Raw genomic sequence first — 23354 nt, 5'->3', positions numbered from 1 at the left:
AAAGTCATGGCATATTACCAATCAGCCAGCCTTTCTGAAACCCCCTTGTGCTGCCTCCCAGTCACTATCCCTATCCCTGTCCCATCGCTGGGACCGGGGGCTTACCCCAGAGCTTCTGCTTCATAAAACTGACAAGAGGCTTGTGACCACTTTACAAAGCTGCCCAGGTAGTTTATAAGCATAGCTGGGTTTGGAAACCATTCCTGGAAGTCTTAGAAACTCCTGAGTCGTAAGCAGAATTAGAGGTTGCTTTTCTCCCAGTCCGGGGCTCAGCACCAACAGCTGTCTGGCTGGGGTTACTCACAGAGAGGGGGCATTTCCTGCAGCTGGGGTCTGCACAGCACACCGTGGCAGCTCTCGGGCTCTGAAAGTCCCATCGGTCAGTTCCAGCCTGGGCACGTGGCCCTCCCTCCCTGGCAGGAGTTGCATGAAGAGGTATTTTTGGAAGGTGCAGGAATTCTGTAGCCATTTGGAAAATGCCTGCTCATAGGCTGGGCTGAATTTTCGTTTTAAAATGATGATGTGGCTGAGGGACCTGACCTGCCCAGTTTTCCAGGATCTAGGGGTGGGGAAAGTGAGGAGCCCTGCTCATTTTTTCTCTTTTTCTGTAAATTGTATCACCACTTTCTTTTTGTCTCAAATCTCTCTAGCCCACAAGCTTCAAGAGAACTGTGAGGTGTCTCCTGCAGCTCATTGGCTCTTTGATGCTATTTGCAGGTAAGTGTTTCATCTTGTCCCAAATTAGCCAGGGCTTTTAGGTCACTTTAAGTCGGGCAAAAGCTGTTAACTCCAACTCTTCATCGAGGATCTTTGGCTCTGGGTCCCTCACCTGGAGTCTCCCTGACTTTCCTGGCAGGACCCTGAGTAACCTGATTGTCCTGTTCTCTTGTGTCCCCTTCTGCTTTGCCCTGGTGGCCTTCATCGACAGCTGCAGCTTTTGCTACCCATACATCCATTCAGCCAGGCCCTGTGCTGGTGTGACAGATACAACTACCTTCTGTCGTCACCATTTCTGCCCTTACCCTTGAGAACTCCCTCTATCCCTACATCTCCAGCCATGTTTGCTCCCTCCAAAACATCTCTGCTCCTTTACTTGCATTGCAGAGGCAGCCTGTCCTCTCCATTTTCTGTTTCCAAACCCCTTGCTTCCAGCTCCCGTGAGCTGGGACAGGGAATTAAAAAGTAGTACCTGCCATGATTGTCTTCCTCAATCTTCCACGTACAAGGGATCTCCGGCTCACTGCCATCTCCCACCACTGTCACTATCCTCTCTCTATGCCAGAGCCTGGAATCCAGGAAGGGAGGTCTGCAGCATTTTTGTCTGTATCAAAGAGAAGCAATGCCAATAACCTCCCAAAGCTGGAGGGCGATGTTGCCTTTGCAGTTCTCCTCCAACCCTGCTCATTCCTACATGTGCTGCATAGACTTTCCTTCTAGGAGGCGAATAACTATAGTAAGGAGTCCTTACTTACCTTGGCTAAGCCTTCTTTCCTGGAGGTGAATCCCGGAGGCAGAAGTTGTGCAAAGGCTGGCCCAGAGAGGAGAGAATTCCCCAGCGAGTACCTGTCCATTTCCTCTTTTTCTTGGGCCTGCAGGGGCTGCCCAGGCTGTTTGGAGGAAACAGAGTCTAAGCCCTTTGAATTACTTGTAACAGGGTTCAAAGTCATCTGTGCCCTCAGGTGAGGTTATCTGATTCTGCACTGATCACCTGGACAGGTAAGGCTGGGAAGGGAAGACAGATACACAAAAGTGTTCAGAATATGCACACTCAGTATGAGGCTCGTTAAATTACACGGGGAAATATGAATGTCGTGTGAACCAGATTTTTATATATAGGCTTGGACAGTGAGTTTTGTAGGAAAGCTTTTTTTTTTTTTTTTTTGAGACAGAGTCTCACTCTGTTGCCCGGGCTAGAGTGCCATGGCATCAGCTTAGCTCACAGCAACCTCCAACTCCTGGGCTCAAGAAATCCTTCTGCCTCAGCCTCCCAAGTAGCTGGGACTATAGGCATGTGCCACCATGCCTGGCTAATTTTTTCTATATATTTTTTAGTTGGCCAATTAATTTCTTTCTATTTTTAGTAGAGACAGGTTCTCACTCTTGCTCAGGCTTGTTTCGAACTCCTGACCTTGAGCGACCCTCCCGCCTCGGCCTCCCAGAGTGTTAGGATTACAGGCGTGAGCCACTGCGTCTAGCCAACATTTCTTTTCTTTAAAAAAATTTATGTATTTATTCATTTTTAATGGGTAATTCAAACATATAGCACAGAATTTCAAAAGGTGCCAAAGAGTATATAGTAAAGAATAAATCTCTTTTCCACTCCTGTGCCCAAGTCCTTCAGTTTTCCTCCCAGAGACAACCACTGTTGCCAGTTTCCTGTGCATCCTTCTAGAGATTGCCTTTGAAGATGTGTGTGTATACTTAAAAAAAATACAAATGGGTATATTACATACACTGTTTTGAAATTTGTTCTTTTCACTTAAAAACATATTTTGGGCTGGGTCCACTGGCTCATGCCTGTAATCCTAGCACTTTGTGAGGCTGAGGTGGGAGGATCACTTGAGGTCAGGAGGTCGAGACCAGCCTGGGCAACATAGTGAGACCCCATCTCTACAAAAAAAATTTTAAAAAAATTAGCTGGACATGATGGTGTGTATCTGTAGTCCTAGCTCCTGAGGAGGCTGAGGCAAGAGGATTGCTTGAGCCCAGGAGCTATGATCATGCCACTGCACTGTAGCCTGGGGAACAAAGTGAGATCCTGTCTCAAAAAAAAAAAAAAAAAAAAAGTATGTTTTAGAGTCTTTTTTCTTATTAGCATATATACTATATGCATGGGGGCAGATTTAGAAAGCAGGAAAAGTTCAGCTTGTCCCAAATGACCCTGAGCTTTGCTTCAGATCAAGCTGTTCTTTGCTCTGGCGGAAAGGCGGTGTAGACTTCGTAGCCTCTGGGCCACCTGAAGCTGTCTTGCTCAGTGAGACATCCAGCCACGTGACAGATTTCACTGAAGAGATTCATGTCCTTTGTTTTTACTGAATTCTCACATCTGGAGTTTGTCCTCACAGTTTAATATGTGCCAGAAGGACAAGCGCCAGCTCCCCACCTGGTTACTTAATTCTTTTTCCAGGTCTTATAGGTGGATGAGGGATTTTCTGGTTAGTGCAGAAGGTCCTGTCAGAGATCTGCATCTCTGCCTTGTGGAGAGAGGCTGGCAGAGGCTGTGTACCTGCGGTGGCTTCAGCATGACTCAGGTCATGGTGAGTTCTTTTCCTGAAGGGGTCTGAAATGTAGGAAATAGAATGTGACTTGCCTCTTGCTTACTGTCGAATGATTTAGGGGGCTGCCCTCAGGGGCATAGTCACCTTGCCATGTTCTTGCCTTCTTTCCCTTTCCCCTCACTCTCTGCCTGCTGACCTTATTTTCTTTTGATAAATTTAATTAATTAATTAATTTATTTGAGACAGAGTGTCACTCTGTCATTCTGGCTAGAGTGCAGTGGCATCATCCTAGCTCACTGTAACCTCAAACTCCTGGGCTCAATTGACCTTCCTGCCTCAGCCTCCCAGGTAGCTGGGACTATAGGCACACATCACCATGCCCAAATAAGTTTCTACATTTTTTTTTCTTTTAAGAAATGGGGTCTCTCTTGCTCAGGCTGGTCTCGAACTCCTGATCTCAAGTGATCTTTCTGCCTTGGCCTCCCAGAGTGCTAGGATTACAGGCATGAGCCACTGTGCCTGGCCGTTTTGATGAATTTTATAATCTGACTGTCCATTTCTGCTGCCACATGAGTTTGGGTGGAATCAAATCATCTTCTTCATTAGATTTAAATTTTCCAAAGAAAAATATGGTGGCTCTTTCTTTAAATTTCCTCTGATCAAATTTGTCACAAGATTTTGCCAATGAAATAAATTAAAAAAAACAAAGTTAGATGTACCAAGTCTTTTCTCTTATGGAGGCACTAGAGCCAGGGGCTTTCTTAGGTTTGTTATCTCATTTGATATCTCTTTTTTAAAAGAAAACAACAGCTTATTGAGATATAATTCATATACCACACACATCATCTATTTAAAGTGTACAAATCTCCAGGCACAGTGGCATGTGCCTGTAGTCTCAGCTACTCAGGAGGCTGAGGCAAAAAAAAAGATAAAGTGTACAATTCAATGACTTTTGTATATTCACAGAACTGTACAACTATCATCATAATCAATTTTATGATCACCCCCAAAAGAATCCCCATACTCATTAGCAATCACTTCCTATTTCCCCCCCTCCCAAACCCCACCACCCCAAGGCATCTACCAATCTACTTTCTGTCTCTAGGGATTTGCCTATTCTGGACATTCATATACATGGAATCATATAATTTGTGGTCTCTGTGATTAGCTTCTTTCACATAACATAATATTTTCTAGGTTCATCCATATCGTAGCATGTGTCCATATTTCATTCCTTTTTATGTTCAAATAATATTCCATTGTACAAATATTTATTACCTTCTGTTTATCCATTAATCAGTAGATGGACATCAAGGGTTTTTTCTACTTTTTTTGGGCTATTATGAATGCTGCTGCTATGAACATTGGTGCAGAAGTTTTTTGTGGATCTCATTTGATCTTTACAGCAATTCTCTAAGGTACATATTAGATATGATTCTATAGATAACAAAACTGGCTCCAAGATGGTAGGCAGCAATTTTGAATACAGCTGTTAGATTCCCGAGCCCAATCCACGTTAAGATAGTTGAATTAACTGCTTTGACAGAACCTGGTGCAGATGTGCCTGTAGGAAGAAACTGTAAAAGTCAATGGTTGATGCTGTGAAAGCTCAGCCCCTCCCCACTCTCCCTTCCTGCTTTGTCTTTTACTCCGTTCCTAGTCTTCAAGTCCTTCTTTTAGGGAGTCAGTTTCCCACCCCCGAGGTCTGGCGAGAATCTATCACTCATTTACACTCCAGTGTGGAATACGATATTGTGCGAATTTGATATTTGCCTTTGCGACTTATCTCCCAGGAGATGAAGGTGCCGCCGCTGAGGCAGTGGACAGGCAGAGGAGGGGATTTCCTGGAAATGTTCATTCTCTTGTCCTGCCCCCGGGCTTCACGGAGGAAGGCCTTCTGGGCCACCCACGTGGGGGACTGGGGCGGGGAGGACTGCCACCTGCTAGCTGCTCGGCTCCAGCTGGGCCGCGCGCACCGCTTCTCTGGCAACAACCAGGCCAGGCAGGTGGCGGCCGGGAAGCCCCCTCCGGAAGCGCGCACTAGCAGGGCGCGGGGGCGCCGGCCCGGCCGCGACGTCAGACCCCCGCCCCTCGGCGCTGGCCGGACCTAGCGCAGCACCAAGCCCCGCCTCCCTCGGTGGGCAGCCGGCCGGAACCCGCGAATCAGAGAGGCCGACACATCACCCGCCGGGCGCCCGGCAGCCAATCACAGCACGCGTGTGATCTGGCGACGGCCCGGGAGGCTGGCAGCCGGCGCAGAGGCGGCGACGGCGGGAGTCGCTGCCGAGGCGGCCACGGGCGCGGGTCGTGGGGGCTCTGCTCCGCGGGGCCGTGCCGGGCTGGCAGCTGCTGGCGCGTGGCAGTGGGGGTTGGCTCGCGAGGTGGGCGAGATGGCCCCCACCTAGGGCGGCAGGAGAAGCAGCTGAGCCCAGGATGCTGGCGCGGCGGCTCGGCGGCTCCTCACGCATCCCAGGTAAGGGGACGCCGCGCTCATTGCGGCTCCGCTCGGAGCGCCGCCCGGGCTCCCCTGCCTTCTGCCGCCTCCTCCCGGCTCCGAGTCCCGGCCGGCTCCGTCTTGGCATTCCTCGGCCCCACGTCGCCTCCTGCCCGCGGGTCTCCGCGTCTGCCCCGGCGGCTGTCCAACCCCACCCCCAAGCGCGGCGCCCCAGGTTCTGGCCCGCCGGCCCCTGCTCCCGCGCCCCTTCCCCCATCGCAGCTTCTCGCTGTCGCCCGCTCCCCCGAGCGCGCTCGACCTCCTCGCCCTCTCACCTCTGCCCCTTCCCCTCCCTTTTCGCGGCGCCGATACATCCCAGCTCCGCAGTCCTTTGGGGCTTCTTCACGAGATGAGACTCCATCCAGCCGGGATCGTCTTTGCGCTCACCTGTACCCGGATTGCGCTTCGGCAAGCGCACCCCCATCCCTGCTCTTTGTACCGCGTTCCCCCTACGTGTCCGTCGCCCTCCCCCTCCAGGTGTCCCTGGGTCTTGCTCTTTTGCTCCCAGACGCCTTCTTTTCCCAATTCTCCTTTTCTCCTCTCATTTTGATCAACCATCGTCACTAACTCTTCTTTTCCTTGACACTTAAACCTTCAGACACTCTCCCACTGTCCTGAATGCCACATCCATAACATCTTAATTCGTCTTTAAGTGACTTGTACACATAACATGGAAAGTGCCTTCCCCAGAGTCTGGCACACAGTAGGCCCAGCACTTGGTGGGTGCGCACATATGTTAGCCTTTTCCCGCCTTTTGTGCTCTCCAAATGGTAGTAGCCAGAAGTTTAGTATTCACAGGGATTTGACCGCTATCTGAATAAAGCGATTAAGTGGTCAATTACTTACTGCCATTATTTATTTAGAAGAAACAATTCTGCTATCTTTGTGTCATGTATCGTTAATTGCCTCTATAAAGGATTCTTAGTCTGTTATTCAGCAATCTTTGAGATATAATTATCCCCATCCCCCTCTATTTACATTGTTTAGGAAAGAAAGCCCCTACCTCCTAGCTGAAATAGCATTGTATTAATATATAAGCAGTGTTGCATGTCTTTGTCTATTAGCTGAATAGTCCAGGGAATTTTCATCCTTTAAGAGCCAGGAGGAATCAGGTTTGGATTTCTTGGAATCAGCTGCTGCAGGGATCAAATATGCTTAGGAGTGAACCAACGTTCTGACAAGTTCTCTAGGAGTGAAAGAGGAATTATCTACCCTTCCTTCATCTCCTCCAGCACTCTTTCTGCCTCTCAGAGGAAATAGCTAGTAAATTTTTTTTTAAAGAGTAAAATAAATTTGACTTTTTAAAATTATAAAAGCATTGTCATGGGCCCTGTGCTATTCTTGCCACATTTGCTCTGCTGATCCCAAGCCTGGATGAATCAGTCAGCTTTTTCTGCTCCTGGGCTCCCTAGGGCAGACTGGAGAAAATCATGAATTGTGTTGTTCTAAACTTCTGGATTCCAGCTTCACTTGCACTGCCTGGAGATCCTTTGACTTACCCCCCAGTTTCCTCCTATGTACTAAAATCTAAATGGCAGTTTATATATCTTTACCATTCTTCTCTCTTTGACCTACTCTTGCCTTCTCTTCCTTGCTTATTTTGCCTCATACTCCACAGAAGAAATTGGTGGACATCAGCCCTGAGTGCTTAAGGATCTGTCATTTTTATCTGTGCCTGTATATATCTGATTTCTGATCTCCTTTCTTTTTATCTTAGAGGAAGAGGGATCCTCCTTTTTAAGACTCACATCTTTGATTTCTCCCCATTTTATCATTTTTTTCTCTCATCCTGCATATATGGTCAGGTTTCTACCATCCAAAACAAACAAAACAAAAAACGTTCCCCTAATATTTTGCTTCCTTTTTTAATTTTCAGATTAACGTGGCATTACTTAGGGTTTCATTTTTTGTTCTTTTCTCTATTCTCTAATTTCGTTGTGTGATTATACTTCCTTTTATGGCTTCAAATAGCACCTGTATATTTATGGTTTTTGAAGATGTATATGTGGTCCCACATCTCTTGAACTTAAGGTACCAATTTTTATCTGTCTGCTGCATACCTGTACATGGATACTTGGTACTTCAAACCTGGTGTTTATCTTTTCCTTCCCTAACCCCCTCTATCCATAGCCCCCTCAATACACATACAAACATTCCTTCTATTTTAAGATCCTTACCCTGGAAACCTTAGAATTGTCTTCTTTCTTCTCACATCGTCTGTCTTACATCCTATTGTTGCTAACTCAACTCTTTCTTTCCTCATTGCTAGAAGATTGGTTGAAGCCTTGGTTATATTTTTCCTGAACAGTCAGCGGCAGCCTCCATGAGCCTCATTATCTCTGGGCCCTATACTCTATAGTTCATCCTCTACACTGCTGCTGGAATTAGTTTCATTTTTGAAATATCTATCCGATCATGCCACTGTTTTATTTAAAAATTCTCATCAGCTCCCTAACACTATTATGAACCATTCCTCCCAGGCCTTCTGCAGCATGGGCTCATCCTTATCCTGGTTCCTTTATGATCCATTCCTTTATGAAAGCAGTTAAGAAAACATACCATTTGCTACAGTGTGAGTGAGACTGTGACAAAGGTGACTACATAGTGTTCTGGGAGCACCACCCTAGAGAGAATGTGGCAAGGGTTTCTGTCCATAGCCACCTAGTACTTTTTCTGACTACCTCTCCTCCTCAACTTGGGTTAGGTGATCTTGGTGTTTGCACACACTACCATATCCATTTTTATTATGGTTAATGGTCAGTTTTCTTATTTTTCTCCCTGACTAGTTAGTGAACCCTTTAAGGAATGGAGGTCAATCATATCTCATTGTGTCTTTAGTTTATAGCAAAGTGCTGGGCACATAATAGGTGCTCAGTAAACTAATAAAGTTTTCAGAAGAGCTGAATCTAGACAAGGAAAGGTAAGAGGAAATGGGCATTTTGGAAGAGAGAGTAACATGTACTGGGCCGGGACCTTCTGTTACTCGCGGGGGTCAAGGGGGACCTTGCCTGAAAGAGATGGGTGAGAGAAAGGAACGAGACCAAGCAAAGGGTTGTCAAGGTCTACGTTACTTAGATTCTTAGTAGGTTTTATAAGCATACAGAAACAAGGAAGTAGAAACAAAAAATGCAGTGGGGTGACGGTGAGTCTTGGGTTTGGGCTAATCAGCCCCAATCAGTATCTTATCGGTATGGAGGTTTGTGACTGATTACTCGACCCCAACCTGGCAGGTGGTCGGGAACAATTGCAGTTAGCACACCCTGGAGCATTTTGGAACACATTCTTTTCGGAGCTATAGCTGGAGGGTGGGGTGTTGTTTTTGTCCTAGGAATTTTTCTAGGGCGAGGCCCGTGCTTAGGACAAGTCATAGGGGAGTTGAGGGTCTTTGAGGGTCCTTGCCTCTAACAATGTACAAAGCTGTGTGGTAACCTGATGCTTTTGGGAAAGAACTGGTGGTTTGAAAAGGCTGGAGAAAGGGCATGATGAGAGATGAGGCTGAAAAGTTATATAGGAGCAGCTCATGAATGACCTGTATGTCTTACTATATAGTTTTATCCTGATGGTAGTGAGGAACCTTCGAAGGATTTCATCCTGGGAAGATCTTGCGAAGTCTGGCTTGTTCCCATCTCAGCCTGTGTCTTTGCTGCATGCTGTGCCTCTTGCCTTAGCCATATAAAATCACCTACATTACTGGACCATGCTTAGATGGCTTTGTGTCTCTTTCTCCATAGAATGCCCTTTCCCACCTTAGCCACCTGTAGATTATACATGTTCATGGTTACCTCTGCAGTAAAACCTCCCCACATCTCCCCCTAGTTCATCTTCCTCTTGATTTCTGCTGTCAAAATACATGTGACCACTGCATTTACTTGTTTACATGTTTTTCTCCTCTTTCTTGGCTCTAAGGGTAAGGCTTGGAAATCAGGCTGGATTTTTTTTTTTTTTTTTTTTTTTGAGACAGAGTTTCGGTTTGTTGCCCAGGCTAGAGTGAGTGCCATGGCATCAGCCTAGCTCACAGCAACCTCAAACTCCTGGGCTGAAGCAATCCTTCTGCCTCAGCCTCCCGAGTAGCTGGTACTACAAGCATGCACCACATGCCCAGCTAATTTTTTCTATATATATTAGTTGGCCAATTAATTTCTTTCTATTTATAGTAGAGAGGGGGTCTCGCTCTTGCTCAGGCTGGTTTCGAACTCCTGACCTCGAGCAATTCACCTGCCTTGGCCTCCCAGCAGGCTGGATTTTGATTCATGTCTGCATCCCCTACTCTGGCAGGTAACATGAGTGAGTGTTGTGATTGGATGTATTTTGAGAAAAATCACTCTGATCTCTGGTAGCATTGTGGAGAATAGGTTATAAAGGGGCAAGACTAGATAAACAAAGACCAGTTAAGGGGGTTGTTATAGGAGTCTAGGTGAAAGATGATGAGGCCAATGAGGGTGAGGGGAGGGAGATGAGGGTATAGATGTGAGAGTGAATCAGCTGAATAAGGAAAATTGGTGAGGTGTGGAGGTGAGGGCAAGAAGAAGAAGGAAGAGTCAAAGATGACTTCTTGATTTCTGGCTTGGGTGACTGATCAGTGGTGGGTTCTGTTCATTCAGATAGGAAATAACAGGAAAAGGTTTTGGAAGGGTAAGGAGAAATCCAGTGCTACCATCTCTTTTGTTTTTCCTCCTTACTGTTAACCTTGGCATCCAATGCTACCATCTTGATGTCTGGGAAATAACTCAAGAGAGTGGTTAGGCCTGAAGATGGAGATGTATGTGGAGGTTCTGCACCAGGATTAAAAACTAAAGTCATCAGAAGTAGGTGATATTGCCTGGTCTAGTGACTTTCAACATAGGATACATTTTTTTTCTTTTAAGAGACAGATTGTTGCTCTGCTGCCCAGCTGGAGTATAGTGGCACAATCATGACTAACTGCAACCTCTAACTCCTGGGCTCAAGTAATCCTCCTGCCTTAGCCTCCCGAGTAGCTAGGACTACAGGGATGCACCACCACACCTGGCTAAGTTTTAAAAATCTTTTTATAAAGACAGGTTCTTGCTATGTTGCTCAGGCTGATTTCAAACTCCTGACCTCAAGTAATCCTTGCACCTTGCCCTCCCAAAGTGCTGGGATTACACATGTGAACCACCCGGCCAACATAGGCTACTTTAAAAATACCTGGGGAGCTTTTTAAAGGGTAAAGATGGGAGATGGAGGCATTCAAAGAGATTCTCATTTATTTGGTCTGGTGCAGGGCCAGACCTTGTTATTTAAAAATGCTTCCCATGTGACAGTGATATACACCTCGGGCTGAGAACTGGGCTGAGAGCAAAGAGGGAGTGATAGAACCCTAAGGAAAGTAGTATTTAATTCATTCTTTAAAAATCAGGATATACCTTGCTGTGATCATCTCAAATTAAATAAGAAAAAAATATTTAAAAAAATGAAAAAAAAAATCAGGATAAATATCACCTTTGTTAACATGGTTAGTTTCTTACTTTCCTGGTATTTTGTACATGGACCTATTGAAGTACTTATCGCATTTTATCTAAATTATATCTTATCAGTCCATTTTTCTCACAACCAGGAGTTCCTTGAGGCCTGGGACCATGCCTTTAGTTTATCTTTTCAGCACTATGTTGCACAGTACTTGATAGATTTTAGAAACTTGATCAAAGTTGGTTGAATGAATCAGTTGGTAGTAATGTAAAACATCTTGAATTCACATTTTTGCAAGCTGAACAGCTGTTTCTTTCTTAACTGTTTAACAGGTCACTAGTCAAACTTGCATAGTCATTCTTATTTTAAAAACACACACAATCTTTATAGAGTGGATTAAGATGAATATTATTTGCCCTGCAATGACTTGGCTTTTCAGGTGGTTAAGCTATGACAGTTACTATGGAGACATCCAGGCTTCGACTTTAGCAAGTACTATTTAAAATAGACTTTATTTCAGATGATTGAGGCATATAGATCGTGTGTCTTTTTAAAACAAATAGCTCTGATTTTAGACTCATAAGCTTTGGAATTTTTAACTAGAACAAAAGCTGTCAAATTGATAAAAGATCTTGAACAGTGGCATGATGATTTCCTTTTAACTAAGAAAATTAAGGAATAGGGAAATACACATTAAGCCCTGTACCTATATGAATCTCATGGGAAGGGGGAAATCCATAATTCCTAAATATTTCATCTCTAGAATAAGAAACACCTATAAAGGTGTTTCCTATTGATATCAACATATTTTGTAATTTCTCAGGTCTAGATATAAACCATGGCATTCTTTTGTCTTCTTTTGTTCTTTGTTTTCTTAAGATTTTGTCAGCTGTTGCTCATTATCACTTTTATGGTTGACAGTTCTTTACTTTCAACATTTGAAAAACGTTGTGCCACCTTCTTCAGGCCTCCATGATTTCAGATGTGAAGTCCTCTGTCATTGAAATTCATGTTTCCTCATAGATAACGTGTTCTTTCTCCCCAGCTTCTTTAAAGGATTTTGTTTGTCTTTAGTTTTCAGAAGTTTAATTATGATATGTCTAATTGTAGAATTTCTTTAGGTTTATCCTATTTGGATTCTGTCACCTTCTTGGACTGTAGCTTTGTCTTTTCCCAAATTTGGAAAGTTTTCAGCCATGTCTTAGAATAATTTTTCAGTGACTATAATTTTCTGTGACTATGATGATATGAATGTGAGATCTTTTTGTTATCGTCTCACAGGTCATGAGGCATCGTTCTTTTCATTTTTTTTCCCAGCCTAATTTTTTCTCTGTTGTTTAGATTGGATGATTCCTATTATTCTACTTCCAGTTTCAAGTTGCCTGATTCTTTACCCTATTATTTATATTCATTCTGCTATTGAGACCAACAGTGAGTTTTTATTTTGGTTATTATATTTTTCAGTTCTGTAATTTCCATTTGGTTCTTTTCTATATCTTCTATTTCTTTGGTGAGATTTTCTGTTTTGTCATTTGTTTCAAGAGTATATATAATTGCTTGTTAAAACTTGAGGAGGGGCCTCCCAGTGCTTACCACAGGCTGTGTTCTTACGCTGCCTGTATAGAAAGAGGAGGCAGAGTAAAGCTACCCCGTGTACACCCCAGCCCAGGCCCTGTGCCTGGTCTGTATTGTGAATGGGGGGACATGGAGTTGAGAGAAAAAAAAAAAAAAAAAAAACTTGAGGAGGATCAAGATGGCGGATGAGAAATACCGCCAGAAAGAGTGTCTCTGCAGAAAAGACAGATTCTAGCAGAAATTAGAAAAAAGAAGCAAGAAGGCGACCATACAGCAGAAGAGGGCCGGAAAGAGGGGTATCTGAGACCCCAGGAGACTCCACAGGAGGAGGCTGCAGAGGAGAACTGGAAGCTGAGACCGCCGGAGCAGCCCGGAGACCAGCGGGAAGGGTAGGTGGATAAATCACCTTTCCCCTCCCCTGCATTTGGGACTGCTGGTGGGCTCCCCAGCGGGTGGAGAGACCTGCGGACACCAGCCCAGAGACGGCCGCCGCCAGCTAGCGGTGAGCCTGTAATGGACATGGCACCAGACTCCCAAATCCCTTGGGGCACCTCCGTGTGCACAGACCCGAGCCGTGCGGCAGGCGCCATATTGCCTCTTTCTCCCCTCCGCCGACCCTACCTGTGGCTGCCCAGAGAGACAATACAGCCACCAGCCGGAGGCACCTCCAGGGAACAGGACCTTCCCTTTTGGGACCCTACAGCTGACTAAGGGGAACTCAGACTGTGAGCGCCCTACCCGCCAGCCCTCCCAGGTGCTGCTGGCATGGTGTTCCCAGGAGAACGGTGCCGAATCAGAGGCTGAGAGACACAGACACAGCTTGGGCTCCCTGTGGGTGAATTGGGACCGGAACTCCTCTCCCTGGTGGGGATACAGTTTGAACTCTGGGACCCAGAGGTCGGACCTGCAGACCAGATCCCGTGCACCAAGGTCTAGCATTCCCCGGGGCACAGAAGGGATATTTATGAACAGCCCACTGAGGTGTGTGTGCCTCCAGGGGCAGATCAGCGTCCTAGAGGGCAACCCTCCCAACAAAGGGAGGCTGTGCGCCCAGCCCAGGCAGCATTTCTGCGAAGGGAACCTCCCCACCGGTACCACAATCCGGGGAGGCCTGGTGGCGTGTGGTCTGGCCTGCTAGCAGAGGCTCAGGAGTAGCTGCGGACTTGGGGAGGGTGGAAAGAAGCGAGGCCTGCTCCAGGCTGCGGGTCTCAGACAGCCCCACCCCCACAAGCAGACTTTCTGGCTGAGCAGGACCATTCCAGCCCCGCCCTGACAGCTTTTCCTGGAAGCTGGAAGCAGAGAACAGAACTTTGACCCCTGCTAACTGCCTGAGGGCAGGCTTACCCAACCCAGCTCCGCCCAGAACAAGAGCTGATAACAGGACACAAAATCAACAGCATAGCCTGTTCCTCCAAGCAAACGCCACCTAGTGACAGGGACGGCATCTTGCACAGCCTTTCCACGGCACCCACTGACTCAATATACAGGGAGTGGTCCAGTCTCACCCACAGACACCACCTAATGCCTCAGAAACTAAACAAGGTGTGTGAATACCCAAACAATAACCTAAAGGAAAGAAACAACAACTGATCGACATGGGAAGAAATCAGCAAAAGAACTCAGGAAATATGAAGAACCAAACAGAAAACACACCCCCAAAGAGGAGCACCAACCCCCTAGAAACGGACACCAACCCAAATTAGGCAACCAAAATGACAGAAGAGGAATTTCGTATGTGGATCATAAGAACACTCACCGAGCTGCAACAACAACTCAATAACCAACACAAAGAAACCACAAAAAGCCTCCAGGATCTGGAAAAAGAAATGGACACAATGAAGAAAAGTTTAACCGAACTCCTGGAAATGAAGAATCAATTCAGAGAACTACAAAGTACAGTGGAAAGTCTCAAGAACAGGGTAGATCAAACAGAAGAAAGAATCTCAGAGCTTGAAGATAACACCCTCCAACTAAATAAAACCATCACAGAGATAGAGCAGAGAAACAAGAGAAAAGAGCAAAGCCTACAAGAGCTGTGGGATTATGTGAAGAAACCTAATGTGAGGGTCATAGGGTTACCAGAAGGGGAAGAGGACAACACCCAAGGGTTGGACAAGCTATTTGAAGATATAATAGAGGAAAATTTCCCAGGCCTTGCTCAAAATCTCCATATACAAGTTCAAGAAGCTCAGAGGACCCCTGGGAGATTCAATGCAAACAGGAAGACGTCACGACATGCAGTCATCAGACTGACCAAAATATCAACTAAAGAGGCCCTTCTAAGAGCTGTAAGACAAAAGAAGCAAGTGACATACAAGGGAAAGCCAATTCGAATAACACCAGATTTCTCTAATGAGACTTTACAAGCAAGGAGAGACTGGGGCCCCATTCTCACTCTTCTGAAACAAAACAATGCCCCCCCTAGAATCTTTTTCCCTGCAAAACTAAGCTTCATATATGAAGGAGAAATAAAGACATTCTCAGACAAGCAAAGTCTCAGAGAATTCACCAAGACAAGACCAGCCCTACAAGAAGTACTCAAAACAGTGTTACGCACAGAAAACCATAATAAAAACTCAGGAATATAAAAACAACCAAAACCCAAAGATTAAAGGCCAGATAGTACAATGGCTCAAGAGAGAAATCAAAGCAACAACATCCAACCCAACAGAATGAACAGTAATCTACCTTACCTATCAGTTCTCTCAATAAATGTGAATGGCTTAAACTCTCCACTCAAGAGATATAGGCTGGCTGAATGGATAAGAAAATACAGGCCAAGTATATGCTGTCTTCAGGAAACACATCTAACCTGCAAGGATGCATATAGACTAAAAGTAAAAGGGTGGAGATCAGTATTCCAAGCAAGTGGAAGCCAAAAGAAGGCTGGCGTGGCAGTTCTAATTTCAGACGGTTTAGTTTTTAAACCAACAAAAGTAGTGAAAGACAAAGAGGGTCATTATATAATGGTGAAGGGCACACTTCAACAAGAAGAGATTACAATTTTAAATATATATGCACCCAACTTAGGTGCACCCAGATTCATAAAGCAAACTTTACTGGACCTAAGTAAATGGATTAATAGCAACTCCATAATCACCGGAGATTTCAACACCCCACTGACGGCACAAGACAGATCCTCCAAACAGAAAATTAATAAAGAAATAATGGACTTAAACAAAACTCTACAACAATTGGGTCTGACTGACATTTACAGAACATTCTACCCAAAATCCACTGACTATACGTTCTTCTCATCAGCTCATGGGACATCTCTAAGGTTGACCATATCCTAGGACACAAAGTAAACCTCAAGATATTTAAAAAAATAGAAATCATACCATGTATCTTCTCAGATCACAGTGGAATAAAAGTAAAAATCAACCGTAACAGAAACTCACATTTCTACACAAAAACGTGGAAATTAAACAACCTCCTACTAAATGATTACTTCATAAATGAAGAAATCAAGATGGAAATAAAAAAACTCTATACTCCTTCACTGCTGGTGGGACTGCAAATTAGTTCAACCTCTGTGGAAAGCAATATGGAGATACCTTAAAGCGATACAAGTGAATCTACCATTTGATCCAGCAATCCCATTGCTGGGCATCTATCCAAACGATCCAATGACACTCTACAAAAAAGACACCTGCACTCGAATGTTTATAGCAGCACAATTCATAATTTCAAGGCTGTGGAAACAGCCCAAGTGCCCATCAATCCAAGAATGGATTAATAAAATGTGCTATATGTATACCATGGAGTACTATTCAGCTCTAAGAAACAATGGTGATATAGCACATCTTATATTTTCCTGGTTAGAGCTGGAACCCATACTATTAAGTGAAGTTTCCCAAGAATGGAAAAACAAGCACCACATATACTCACCAGCAAATTGGTATTAACTGAACAGTACCTAAGTGGTCACATAGGTACTGCAGTAATAGGGTATTGGGCAGGGGGGAGGGGGGAGGGTATATACATATATAATGAGTGAGATGTGCACCATCTGGGAGATGGTCATGCTGGAGACTCAGACTTGTGGGGGAGGGGGAAATGGGCATTTATTGAAACCTTAAAATTTGTACCCCCATAATATGCCGAAATAAAAAATAAAAAAAAAAAACTTAATGGCTACTTTAAAATCCTTGTCAGATCATTCCAACATCTGATTCATCTTGGTGTTGGTATGTGTTGTCCTTTTTTATTCAAATTGTGATTTTCCTGGTTCTTAGCATGTGTGACTTTTTATTGTATCTTGGACATTTTGAATATTATGTTAGGAGCTATAGATCTAAATTAAATCTTCTGTTTTAGTAGATAGATCACCCTAAAAGGTTTAGTATATAGCTCCCAGCCTACTTTTTTGTGGAGGGAGCAGCTTTATTGAGATATAGTTCGTATACCACACAGCCAACCATTTAAAGTATAAATTCAGGCTGGGTGTGGTGGCTCACGCCTGTAATCCTAGCACTCTGGGAGGCTGAGGCGGGCGGATTGTTCGAGGTCAGGAGTTCGAAACCAGCCTGAGCAAGAGCAAGACCCCGTCTCTACTATACATAGAAAGAAATTAATTGGCCAACTAATATATATAGAAAAAATTAGCCAGGCATGGTGGCACATGCCTGTAGTCCCAGCTGCTTGGGAGGCTGAGGCAGCAGGATTGCTTGAGCCCAGGAGATTGAGGTTGCTGTGAGCTAGGCTGATGCCACGACACTCACTCTAGCCTGGGCAACAAAGCGAGACTCTGTCTCAAAAAAATAAATAAATAAATAAAGTATAAATTCATTTGCTTTTAGTATATTCACAGAGTTGTATATCCATTACCACATTTGCATTTAGAACATTTTCACTACCCCATGAAGAAACCACACCACATACTGTTAGCCATCACCCTCAACTCTCCCATTCCTAATCCCGAGGCAACCGCTATTATGTTTTCTGTCTCTATAGATTTATATTATATAATAGTAATTTCCATTCTGATTACATCATATAAATGGATTCATACAAAATGTTGCCCTTTGTTACTGGCTTCTTCACTTAGCATAATGGTTTTAGGATTCTTCCATGTTGTATTATATATCAGTTTGTATTTTTCCATGGTTTCAGGATTCTTCCATGTATGTATTATGTATCATTTCATTGCATTTTATCACAGAATAATATTCCATTGTGTGGATATGCCATGTTTCATTTATCCATTAATTAATCGATAGGTATTTGAATTCTTTCCACATTATTATGAATAATGCTGCCATGAATGTTCATGTACAAGTTTTTCTGTGGACATGTTATCCTTTCTCTTGGGTGTATATTAATATCTAGCAGTGGAATTGCTGAGTCATATTTTAACTCTAGAACTCTAACATTTTGAGGAACTACCAGACTGTAAAATGGCTGCACCATTTTACATTTCCACCAGCAATGTATGAGGATTCTGATTTCTCCACATCCTTGTCAACACTTCTTATTTTCTGACTTTTTGATTCTAGACATCCTACTGGGTATAAAATGGCATATCATTATGGTTTTGATTTTCATTTTTCTGCTGGCAAATAATGTTGAGCATCTTTTCATGTGTTTTTTTTTAGGTCTGTTTGTATATGTTTAGAGAAATGTCTATTCCTTTGCCCATTTTTTAATTGAGTTGGCTTTTTATTGTTCAGTTCCAATATTTCTTTTTTTTTTTTTTTTTTTTTTTTTTTTTTTGAGACAGAGTCTCGCTTTGTTGCCCAGGCTAGAGTGAGTGCCGTGGTGTCAGCCTAGCTCACAGCAACCTCAAACTCCTGGGCTCGAGTGATCCTTCTGCCTCAGCCTCCCGGGTAGCTGGGACTACAGGCATGCGCCACCATGCCCGGCTAATTTTTTATATATATATCAGTTGGCCAATTAATTTCTTTCTATTTATAGTAGAGACGGGGTCTCACTCTTGCTCAGGCTGGTTTTGAACTCCTGACCTTGAGCAATCCGCCCGCCTCGGCCTCCCAAGAGCTAGGATTACAGGCGTGAGCCACAGCGCCCGGCCCAATATTTCTTTAAGTATTCTGGATACTAGACCCTGAGCAGATATAGGATTTGCAAATATAAATATCCCATTCTATGGGTTGTCTTTTTATTTTCTTGATGGTACCCTTTGAAGCATAAAAGTTTTTGTTTTTTGTTTTGTTTTTTTTTTTGAGACAGAGTCCACTCTGTTGCCTGGACTAGAGTGCCATGGTGTCAGGCTAGCTCACAGCAACCTCAGACTCCTGGGCTCAAGCAGTCCTTCTGCTTCAGCCTCCTAAGTAACTGTGACTACAGGCATGCACCACCATGCCTGGCTAATTTTTTCTATATATTTTTAGTTGTCCAGCTAATTTCTTTTTGTTTTTAGTAGAGATGGGCTCTCACTCTTGCTTAGGCTGGACTTGAACTCCTGACCTTGAGCGATCCTCCTGCCTCAGCCTCCCAGAGTGCTAGGATTATAGGTGTGAGCCACCATGCCTGGCCTCTATTTATTTCTTAATATGGATTTGAATTACTGTCTAGTGTTCTTTCATTTTGGCTCTGAGTACTCCCTTTATTCTATAGCAGCTCTTCTAGTGACAAATTCTCAGTTTTCATTTACTGAGAATGTCTCAATTTCTTTTTCATTTTTGAAGGATAATTTTGTTGGTTATAGGGTTCTTGATAGTATTTTTCTTTTAGTGCTGGGAGTATGTCATACTACTGCCTCTGGTCTCTATGGTTTTTGATGAGCAGTCAACTGTTTATCTTACTGAGGATTTTCTCTTTCTACTTTCAAGATCCTCTGCCTTTGGCTCTTCACAGTGTGACTATGTGTCTAGGTGCAGTTCTTTTTGAGTTTTTCCTACTTGGTGTTTATTGCATTTCTTAGATGTGTAGATTAGTGTTTTGTATTGATTTGGAAAGTTTTCAGCCATTATTTCTCTCCTTTCCTTTTAGGACCTCTGTTGTGCACATGTTGGTTTGCTTGATAATGTCCCACAGGTCTGAGGGTGTGTTCATTTTTCTTCATTTTTTCTTTCTGTTCTTCACAGTGGATAATGATCTGTCTTTAGTTCGTTGATTCTTTCTTCTTCCAGCTTAAGTTAGCCATATAGCCCCTGTAGTGAATGTTTCGTTTCAGTTACTGTACTTTTCAACTCCAGAATTTCTATTTAAAAAAAAAAAAGTCTTTATTGATAGGGGTTTAGTTCCTATTTGGTGAGAAATCATCCTCATAATTTCCTTTAATTCTTTATGTACAGTCTTGTTAAGTTCTCTGAACATATTTAAAATAGCTGATTTAAAGGCTTTGTCTAATAATCCAACAGGGCTTCCACAGGGATTCTGTTGATTGTCTTTTCCCCCGTATATGAGCTACACTTTCCTGTATCTTTGTGTGTCTTACAATTTTTGTTGAAAAGTGGATATTTTAAATAACATAATATAGCTACTCTGGAAATCTGATCCCCCTCCCTCCCAAGATTTGTTGTTGCTGTTTATTTTGTGACTTTCTGGGATTAATACTGTAAAGTCTGCATTCTTTGTTCTGTGTAACCACTGATGTGTCTGTCTGCTTTGTTAGCTTAGTCGTCCAGTAATAATTGGACAGATTTCCTTAAATTTTTTGAACAAATAAATCTCCCAGCTTTTATTGAGGGGCTTTGTGTATGTGTGTTGTAGCACCCCATCAGTGCCCCAGCAGTTTACAGCTGTGCTTTAATCTTCATTTCCTGCTTATAAAGAACATCATGGTCAGCCAGCAGGACATGTGCATGCCTTGTAGATTCTCAGGGATATGTTGGAACTTTTCTAAGCCTTCTATGGACATCTCATTTCCCAGTTTTTCCTTTTAAGTTTTTTGATCAATGTCTTGTTTGCCCTAATTGGTATTGCCACTGCAGGCAGCTGTGACATTAAACATTTGTCTCTGATTAGTTTTAACAAACTCACTGGACATAGGACCATTCACATTGAGAGAGCTCTAATTGAGGTCAGGTAAAGATAAGCCCTGAGAATGGAGATTTTCTGGTGAGCTGTTAAGTTAAATAGGTTTAATAGTGACACTTTTTTAGGAGGCTCCTAATGTTTTCTTCCCCCTTAAGTGGGAGCTGATATTCACAGGTACCATGTTTTTGAGGCTGTTGGTTTTCAAGCCTTCCTCAGAGCTGGAGAGAGGAGAATGAGGCAAATTAAAGTGCCGCAAAGCTCATTATGCTTACTGAGAGTCAGCCATTTTTCTTGTGTAAATGTTCCTTGGATTCTTGTAAGCCTTTGGTTAAATTTCAGAGTTGTGAAAAGGTTGATTTTGACCATTTTGCCAATATTCTTGTTGCTTTTGAGGAGAAGCAAACTTTTGGAGGTTCTTACCCTGCCATTCTGGAAGTACTTCCTCCTTCCTTTTTTATATATTTATGTAGTACAAGGGGTTCATGCTTTACATTTTAGCAAATTTGTTTAGGCCACTGCCAACTCTGAGATTCTGTAATTCTGCTTTTTCTATTTTTTGTTATTATTTCTCTATACTGGCTATGATTATTATTTAATATTTTCTGAATTTGTACTATCCTCTTCCACTTTGGGGCTGTTGTTTTCTTTGCTCAAAACACTCTTTTTTCCATTACAATTCATTACAGACTGAATTACAGATTCATTCTGATGTCATTTTCTTCATAAAACCTTTTCTTAGCTTGTGGATGTGATCCTCCCTTGAAATTCTTGTGTCTTTGTTCACATCTTTTGTATGACCTTTTTATTATTTTACCTTGGCATGAATGGATAGTGTCTTGTCTTCTCTCCTGCTAAATTGGTAGTTTTTTGAAGGCAGATGATGAATCATTCTCATTTATATGCTCAATAAATGTTTAATTAAAGTGTATGAGTAAGATTTCATACCAAAAACATTTCATATTTTAGGTATTCTTACTGAGGATTGCATTTTATTTATTCATTATTGAACTGAAGGAAATTTTCTGCCCTGGAAAAGTTAAGTAATGATACATGGTTATATATATGCTATATTATACAATACTTGGAAAGGTGCAAGAAGATGAAATCATAAAGGTTAAATTCAATTTTGCCTATAGAAATTGTTACAATAGTGATTTCTGATCAAAGATTTGTTACCTCGCTTTTTATAGAGAAAATCACAGGATTCCAGCTCCGAGTAACTTTGGATCAGAGGCATAATTTTCCACAGCACTTGTGGGGAACCTGCTTTCATGTGAGTGACTAGGCTAAAGCAAAACTAAACTGATAAAGTACATAGGAAAGGTAGAGCTACTTGTCAAGCTAATTTCTAGCCTCCGTATATATCTGTAATCTCTTAAAACCAATTCTAGCTCTTCATTCTTCATCTCATCCCAATGAGATCTTCAGGGATTGTGCAGATATGCATGCTCATTTATGCAAATAAAGCATGATGCATGCATGGATTTAGAGTTTTCTACTATTGCTTTAATTGGATCTGAGGTGCTCATAATAGGATAATTACAGAGAAAATACAATTCAAAGGCTAGGTATATTTTTTAAACTATATACAAATGAAAGTCTTAAATAATAATGGTCTTAAATTCACTTCATTTGCACCATAATTGTTGCATACATGGCTTTTTGTTCACGTCAGGTCGAATGTCTGGAAAACTCCATGATATAGAGTCAGACCTGGGTTCTAGCTTGGCCAACAATTTGCCAAGTATCAATACATTAAACAAATTATTTTTTCCGAGCCTCGGTTTCCTTAACGTAAAATTATTCTGGGACAAAAGTGTTTCTTTACCTTATGATTTGTTGCAGCAAGTATAACAGATTGCAAAATAGTAAGATTTTGATTCATTTATCAATGAGAGTAAGAATTGATAGAGGCAGATGAAATAAACTGATTAATAGAGTGGATTAGAAGAACAAGGGTAAAAAGGGAAAAAACAGAGGTGAACTTTGTATTTCTAGTCTTTCCTAATGTAGTCAAACCATATTATAACATTGGAATCAGAAGAAAAGACCAGTATTCTAATCCTACAATGTTAGCCCTAGTGTTAGCTGTTTGGGGTTTTAGAAAGTTTTAGTAGGGTCACTCAATGCATATTTATTGAGTACTCATTATGCATATAGTATATTATGTTTTATATTGTGGGGAAAACTGAAAAGGATAAGATATAATCAATACCTTCTAAGAATCCACAACTAATTACACTCATAGAATCTAGTTACAGCCATATTAACTTAATGACATAAAGAATCCATTGATCCATTCCAAAGTCTCTACTTTCATGGAGCTTACAGTCTATTGGAAAAACAAATGAACTATATAATGTAAGAATTAATATGATAAGGCCAGGCGTAGTAGCTCACACCTGTGATCCCAGCACTTTGGGAGGCTGAGGGGGTAGAGTCACTTGAGCCCAGGAGTTTGAGACAAGCCTGGCAATAGTGTGACCCCAGCTCTACAAAAAATTTAAAAAATTAGCCGGGCATGGTGATGTGCACTTGTAGTCCCAGCCACTTGGGAGGCTGAGGCTGGCGGATTGCTTGAGCTGAGGAGCTGGAGGTTGCAGTGAGCTATCATGATGCCACTGCACTCTACCCCAGGCAACAGAGCAAGACCGAGTCTCAAAGAAAAAAAGTGATATGATAGGGGTAAGTACATGGGC

The 23354-nt window shown here is 42.8% G+C and overlaps 1 protein-coding gene and 1 non-coding gene across 5 annotated transcripts in view; both read left to right on the top strand.

Moving 5' to 3' along the window:
* Positions 1 to 5456: 5456 nt before the first annotated feature.
* TPST1 (tyrosylprotein sulfotransferase 1) overlaps positions 5457 to 23354 on the top strand; it is an 86378-nt gene continuing 68480 nt past the window's right edge. For 3 of the 4 annotated variants that reach the window (XM_075995392.1, XM_012764084.2, XM_012764085.3), the window contains exon 1: positions 5457 to 5691. The gene's annotated coding sequence lies outside the window, so the exon portion shown is untranslated. Of the gene's footprint in view, positions 5692 to 21845; positions 21929 to 23354 lie in introns of all 4 variants that reach the window. The other variant, XM_012764087.3, reaches the window with a different exon arrangement.
* On the top strand, positions 12716 to 12847 carry LOC142862505 (small nucleolar RNA SNORA51). The gene has a single exon (XR_012913591.1). It is a non-coding gene; the product is annotated as a small nucleolar RNA SNORA51 (small nucleolar RNA).

Source organism: Microcebus murinus, chromosome 19, assembly GCF_040939455.1.
Source record: "Microcebus murinus isolate Inina chromosome 19, M.murinus_Inina_mat1.0, whole genome shotgun sequence".
Taxonomy (NCBI): Eukaryota; Metazoa; Chordata; class Mammalia; order Primates; family Cheirogaleidae; genus Microcebus; species Microcebus murinus.
The sequence above is the reverse complement of the archived record's forward strand: the minus strand, read 5'-3'. Positions and strand labels throughout refer to the sequence as shown.